General features: G+C 37.3%; 1 pseudogene; it reads right to left on the bottom strand.

Annotated features, from left to right (window-relative positions):
• Nucleotides 1-4,226: 4,226 nt before the first annotated feature.
• LOC124247887 (amidophosphoribosyltransferase-like) lies at nucleotides 4,227-5,927 on the bottom strand (annotated as a pseudogene).
• Between the last annotated feature and the right edge of the window lie 449 nt (nucleotides 5,928-6,376).

The following is a 6,376-nucleotide window of genomic DNA, read 5'->3' as shown; positions in this document are numbered from 1 at the left end:
AAGAGGAAAGAAATATGTTCATATGAAGACTTGTGCATGAATGTTCATAGAAGCTTTATTTGTAATAGCCAAAAAGTGGAACAACCCAAATGTGCTCATCAACATGTGACTAGATAGACAAGTTGTAGTACACTTATACAATAGAATACTATTTAGCAATAAAAAAAAAAGATCAAACTAATGACAAATGCAGAACATTCATGGGTCTTAAGTGATTATGGTGAATAAAACAAACCAGACAAGAAAGAATATATACAGTATGATTCCATTTAAATAAAACTCTAGGAAATGCAAACTGATCTATAGTGACCAAAGATGATCAATGGTTGCCAGGGAATTGGGGAACATGGGAAAGAGAGAGATTCCAGAAAGACCCAGGGGAACTTTTTGGGGTGATGGATATATTCACTATCTTGGTTGAGGAGATGGTTTAGCTGGTGTGTACATAAGTCAAAATGCATCAAATTTTATCAAACTTTTAATGTGTGGAATTTTTTGTGTCAATTATATTTCAATTTAAAAACAAAAATTTTATTCTTATAAAAGAAATGGAAAGAAAGAAAACATAAGTGAAGTGGAGACAATGTTCAGGTTGCTAGCCAATATTGCCAGATCCAGCTTTTCCTGAATCTGCAATTAGTTCACCCCTGAACTTTTTTTTTTTGTTGCGGTAACATTGGTTTATAACAAAATATAAATTTCAAGTGTACGTCATTATATTTCGATTTTTGTGTAGATTACATCACATTCACCACCCAAAGACTAATTACAATCCATCAGCTTACATATGTGCTCTGTCACTCCTTTCACCTTCCTCCCTCCCCGCTTCCCCTCTGGTGACCGCCAGTCTGATCTCTGTATCTCTGTGTTTGTTGTTGTTATCTTCTATTTATGAGTGAGATCATACAGTATTTGACTTTCTCCTTCTGAATTTTTTCGATTAGCGTAATACCCTCAAGGTCACACATGGCCAGATTTCATCTTTTTTCATTGCTGAGTGGTATAACCATTGTGTATATATACCACATCTTTATCCATTTGTCCTTTGGCGAGCGCTTACATTGTTTCCAAGTCTTGGCTATTGTGAATAATGCTGCAATGAACATAGGGGTGCGTATATCTTTTCACATTCGTGTTTTCATGTTCTTTGGATAAATACCCAGCAGTGGAATAGTTGGATCACATGGCAGTTGTATTCTTAATTTTTTGAGGAATCTCCATACTGTTTTCCATAGTGACTGCACTAGTTTGCATTTCCTTCCAGCGGTATATGAGAGTTCCCTTTTCTCCACACCCTCTCCAACACTTGTTATTTCCTGTCTTGTTAATTATAGCCATTCTGATGGGTGTGAGGTGATATCTCACTGTAGTTTTGATTTGCATTTCCCTGATAATTACTGATGTTGACCATCTTTTCATATGCCTGTTGGCCATCTGTATGTCTTCTTTGGAAAATGCCCGTTCAGATCGCTTGCCTATTTTTAATTGGGTTGTTGGGTTTTTTGTTGTTGAGCTGTATGAGCTCTTTATAGATTTTGAATATTAACCCCTTATCAGATATATGGTTTGCAAATATCTTCTCCCAATTGTTAGGTTGTCTTTTCCTTTCGTTGATGGTTTCCTTTGCCGTCAGAAGTTTTTTTAGTTTGATGGAGTCCCATTTGTTTATTTTTTCTATTGTATCCCCTGCCTGGTCAGACATGGTATTTGAAAATATGCTGCTAAGACCGATGTCAAAGAGCATCCTGCCAATGTTTTCTTCTGGAAGTTTTATAGTCTTACATTCAAGTCTTTAATCCAGTTTGAGTGAATTTTTGTATAAGGAGAAAGATAGTGGTCTACTTTCATTCTTTCGCATGTGGCTGTCCAGTTTTCCCAACACCATTTATTGAAGAGACCTCCTTTCTCCACTGTATGTTCTTGACTCTCTTGTCAAAGTTTAGCTGCCCATAGATGTGTGGGCCTGCTTCTGGGCTCTCTATTCTGTTCCATTGATCTGTGTCTGTTTTTGTGCCAATACCATGCTGTTTTGGTTACTATAGCTTTGCAGCATATTTTGAAATCAGTGATACCTCCAGCTTTGTTCCTTTTTCTCAGGATTCCTTTGGCTATTTGGGGTCTTTTGTTGTTCTGTATAAATTATAGGATTCTTTATTCTATTTCTGTGAAAAATGTCCTTAGAACTTTGATAGGGCTTGCATTGAATCTAGAGATTGCTTTAGAGAGTATGGACATTTTAACTATGCTAATTTTTCCAGTCCACGAGTTTGGGGTTTTCAGAGTACAGTCTTTCACTTCTTTGGTTAAGTTTATTCCTAGGCATTTTATTCTTTTTGTTTCCATCATAAATGGGATTGTATTCTTAAATTCTCTTTCTGTTACTTCATTGTTAGTGTATAGAAATGCAACTGATTTTTGTATGTTGTCTCTCTATCCTGCAACTTTACCATATTCATTTATTATTTCTAAAAGTATTTTGGTGAGTTCTGTAGGATTTTCTATATATAAAATCATGTCATCTGCAAATAGTGACAGATTCACTTCTTCCTTTCCAATCTGGATCCCTTTTATTTCTTTTTCTTGCCTGATTGCTCTGGCTAGGACTTCCAATACTATGTTAAATAACAGTGGTGACAGTGGGCATCGTTGTCTTGTCCCTGTTCTTAGAGGGATAGCTTTCAATTTTTCTCCGCTGAGAATGATATTTGCTGTGGATTTGTCGTATATGGCCTTTATTATGTTGAGGTGCTTTCCTTCTATATCCATTTTATTCAGAGTTTTTATCATAAATGGATGTTGTATCTTGTCAAATGCTTTCTCGGTGTCTATTGAGATGACCATGTGGTTTTCATTCTTCCTTTTGTTTTTTTGCTGAGGAAGATTTTCCCTGAGCTAACATCTGTGCCAGTCTTCCTCTATTTTGTATGTTAGTTGCTGTCATAGCATGGCCACTGACGAGTAGTGTAGGTCCACACCCAGGAACTGAATGCAGGCCACCAAAGCAGAGCATGCAGACCTTAACCACTAGGCCATGGGGATGGCCCCTATTCTTCATTCTGTTAATGTGGTATATCATGTTGATTGATTGGCAGGTGTTGAACCATCCCTGCATCCCTGGAATGAATCCCACTTGATCATGGTGTATGATCTTTTTAATGTATTGTTGTATTTGATTTGCCAGTATTTTCTTGAGAATTTTTGCGTCAATGTTCATCAGTGATATTGGCCTGCAATTTTCTTTTTTTGTATTATCCTTGTCTGGTTTTGGTATCAGGGTAACGTTGGCCTCATAGAATGATTTAGGAAGCTTCCCCTCCTCTTCAATTTTTTGGAAGAGTTTGAGAAGGGTAGGAATGTTGGGTAGAATTCACCAGGAAAGCCGTCTGGTCCTGGATGTTTATTTTTGGGAGGTTTTTTTTTTCACATTTCTATTAATTATTTAATTTAGTAATTTAACTACCCCATTGCACAGGTGGGGAAAAGTGAGGCACAAAAAGGTTGTATTTTTTGTTTTTTAAAGATTTGTCTAAAATTAGACAGGGAAGCCAAGGTCATAACTACAATCAGAACTCTAGAGGCTTGACACCTTTGGGGTATAATGGATTCAAGATTTGCATGAAATGTTATGTTTAACTCACCTGTCCTATTTCCATCACACCATCTCAGTCTAACCTCTTGCACATGCTTTAAAACATGGACCTGGCAAATGCCACTATGACAAGATACATTAGCTGATGCTTGTCTAAAAAAAAGAATACCAATATTGTTGTATCATATGCAATTAGCAAGGTTCAATTATGAAGATATTCCATACTGAATTCCAATAACTTAAGAAACATTCCACAAAATTCTCTAAGAATTTTCCCTAAGTACCTAGCAATCCCCTCTAAAACAGAAATTTACGTATTCTTTAGGTTACTGTTGATGATCTGAAATTAAATGTATACAATCTCATAACTGGTAGCCTCAAAGTACTAAACTACTAAATAAAACTGAAAGGATCATCCAAGTTCCTAGATAATACCAAAATATTCATTTAGGATTATTAAATAAAGCATAACACTTTGGTACCTTTCCAAGAAAAAAATCTTGAAGCTTATAAAGGTAAACATAAGCACGTAGCATTTTACATTGTATCAACTGCGTAACAGTGAACGGGTAAGGTGTAACCACTACAACTTCTCTACCAACTTTCTATCTTGAAATATCAAATCTGCCCCTACCAGCTACCATTCCGATTCCACAGGGTATTTTCCAGTGAGACAAGCTGTACAATGTTCTTTTCAAAACATTCCAGACCATTCCCATTTTTCTTGAATTATAATATCCTGCTTTGTACAATGACCATGCTTTTCAAAACATTCCAGACTATTTCCATTTTCTTGACTCATAAAATCTTGCTTTCTATGATGACCATTCCCATTTTCTTGAATCATAATATCTTGCATTTTCTCTTTCTATTCTTTGTTTTATCCCTTCTCGTACAGATGAAACCAGTCCTTCTACTGACAGATACACAACACTGTTTGCTCCTAGATATTCTGCAAGATGTTCAAATTCTGGTTTATTGGCAAAAGCTCTTCTTTTGTTGGTATGTTTATTCCCATGAAGCATGGATATCTAATTGGTGGTGAAGCTACTCAAATGTGTACCTCTTTTGCACCAGATTCTTTGAGCAATTTGATTATGGGTGAGGTCATATTGTCTCTTACAATCCAATCATCTACAAGAACAATTCCTTTGCCTTTGAAGTTGTCTGACACTACTCCAAATTTTTTTTGCAACACTAAGTTGTCTTAACTTCATGTTTGGCTGAATGAAGGTTCTTCCTACATACCGGGTTTTACACAGCACCTCCACATAGGGAAGCCCACACCTTCCTGCATAACCAAGAGCAGCGGGTGTAGCAGATTCAGAACGGTGCTAACCAAATCTGCATCCACAGGTGGTTCAATTGCCAGCTGCTGACCACAACAGTACCTCACTGTATAAACCATTTGGTTTTCAAATATACTATCTGGTCTTGCAAAATAAACATATTCAAAAATACAAAAAGCCATTGGTTTTCCTTCAGACCTTGGTATAGTATCAAGTGTTTGGACATTATGTCTGGATATTTTCACAATTTCTCCAGGTAAGACTTCACGGTAATATCTTGCACCAACAGATAAAAAGCTACAAGGTTCTGAAGATACCGCCCATCCTTCGGTTTCTGAAGAGTTTTTCTCTTTATCATTTATATCAGATATAGGAATAAGACGACCAATGCATAGAGGACGATTTCCATAAGGATCTCGTACTGCATAAATAACATCTCTGTGCATTATAAGCAGGGAGTATGCTGTAGGCGCTTCCTTCATTAAGTTTTTAATCCTTGCTACCCAGTCTGGGGTGTCATCTTGTTCCTGAGGTGAGGTATATGCCAGTAACTGGGTAATCATTTCCCTATCGGAACTTCTTGACAGACCAATACCATGACGCAGAAGCTTTTCCCTTAATTGAGCAGCATTTATCAATTCGCCATTATGTGCCACAGCTATTTTCCCCTTTGATTTCTTCATTGACCCAATAGTTGTTCAGTAGCATTTTGTTTAATCTCCACGTATTTGTCCCATCAAGTGGTTCAACAACAAAGGGCTGACAATTTTCTAATTCGCAGTTTCCTGTTGTGGCATACCTCTTGTGCCCAATTACAAGATTTGAAATATATAATTTCTTCAAATTGTCTTCAGTAAAGACGTGATTTACGAGAGCCATTCCCGTGTGTGTTTTGAATGTTGGTACTGAATACCCATCACTAGTGACAATACCAGAACTCTCCTGACCCCAGTGCTGCAGCCCCACGAGTCCCAGAGTGGCCACTCTCCTGAGGCGATGCACCCGAACGTGCCACATTCCTCTCTGATCCCCAACTCCTCCAGCTCCATGTCGCTGCCAAAAGTGTGTGGAAGGACCTGCTGCTGCAGCAAGGATCTAACTCCCAAGGAACAGCTGCCCGCTGGGACGAACGCCCAAGGAGCTCATGCCTGCAACAGCTTATTCCTTCACTAGTTTTGGGAGGTTTTTGATTACTGTTTCCATCTCCTTACTGATGATTGATCTATTCAAATTCTCTATTTCCTCATGATTCAGTTTTGGAAGATTGCATGATTCTAAGAATTTATGCATTTCTTCTAGAGTATCCAATTTGTTGGTGTTTAGCTTTTCATAGTATTCTCTTATAATCTTTTGTTTTTCTGAGGTACCCATTGTAATTTCTCCTCTTTCATTTCTGATTTTATTTATTTGAGCCTTCTTTCTTTTTTTCTTTGTGAGTCTAGCTAAAGTTTTGTCAATTTTGTTTGTCTTTTCAAAAAACCAGCTCTTAGTTTCATTG

This window comes from Equus quagga, chromosome 11 (genome assembly GCF_021613505.1).
Source record: "Equus quagga isolate Etosha38 chromosome 11, UCLA_HA_Equagga_1.0, whole genome shotgun sequence".
In the NCBI taxonomy this organism is placed as follows: Eukaryota; Metazoa; Chordata; class Mammalia; order Perissodactyla; family Equidae; genus Equus; species Equus quagga.
The sequence above is the reverse complement of the archived record's forward strand: the minus strand, read 5'-3'. Positions and strand labels throughout refer to the sequence as shown.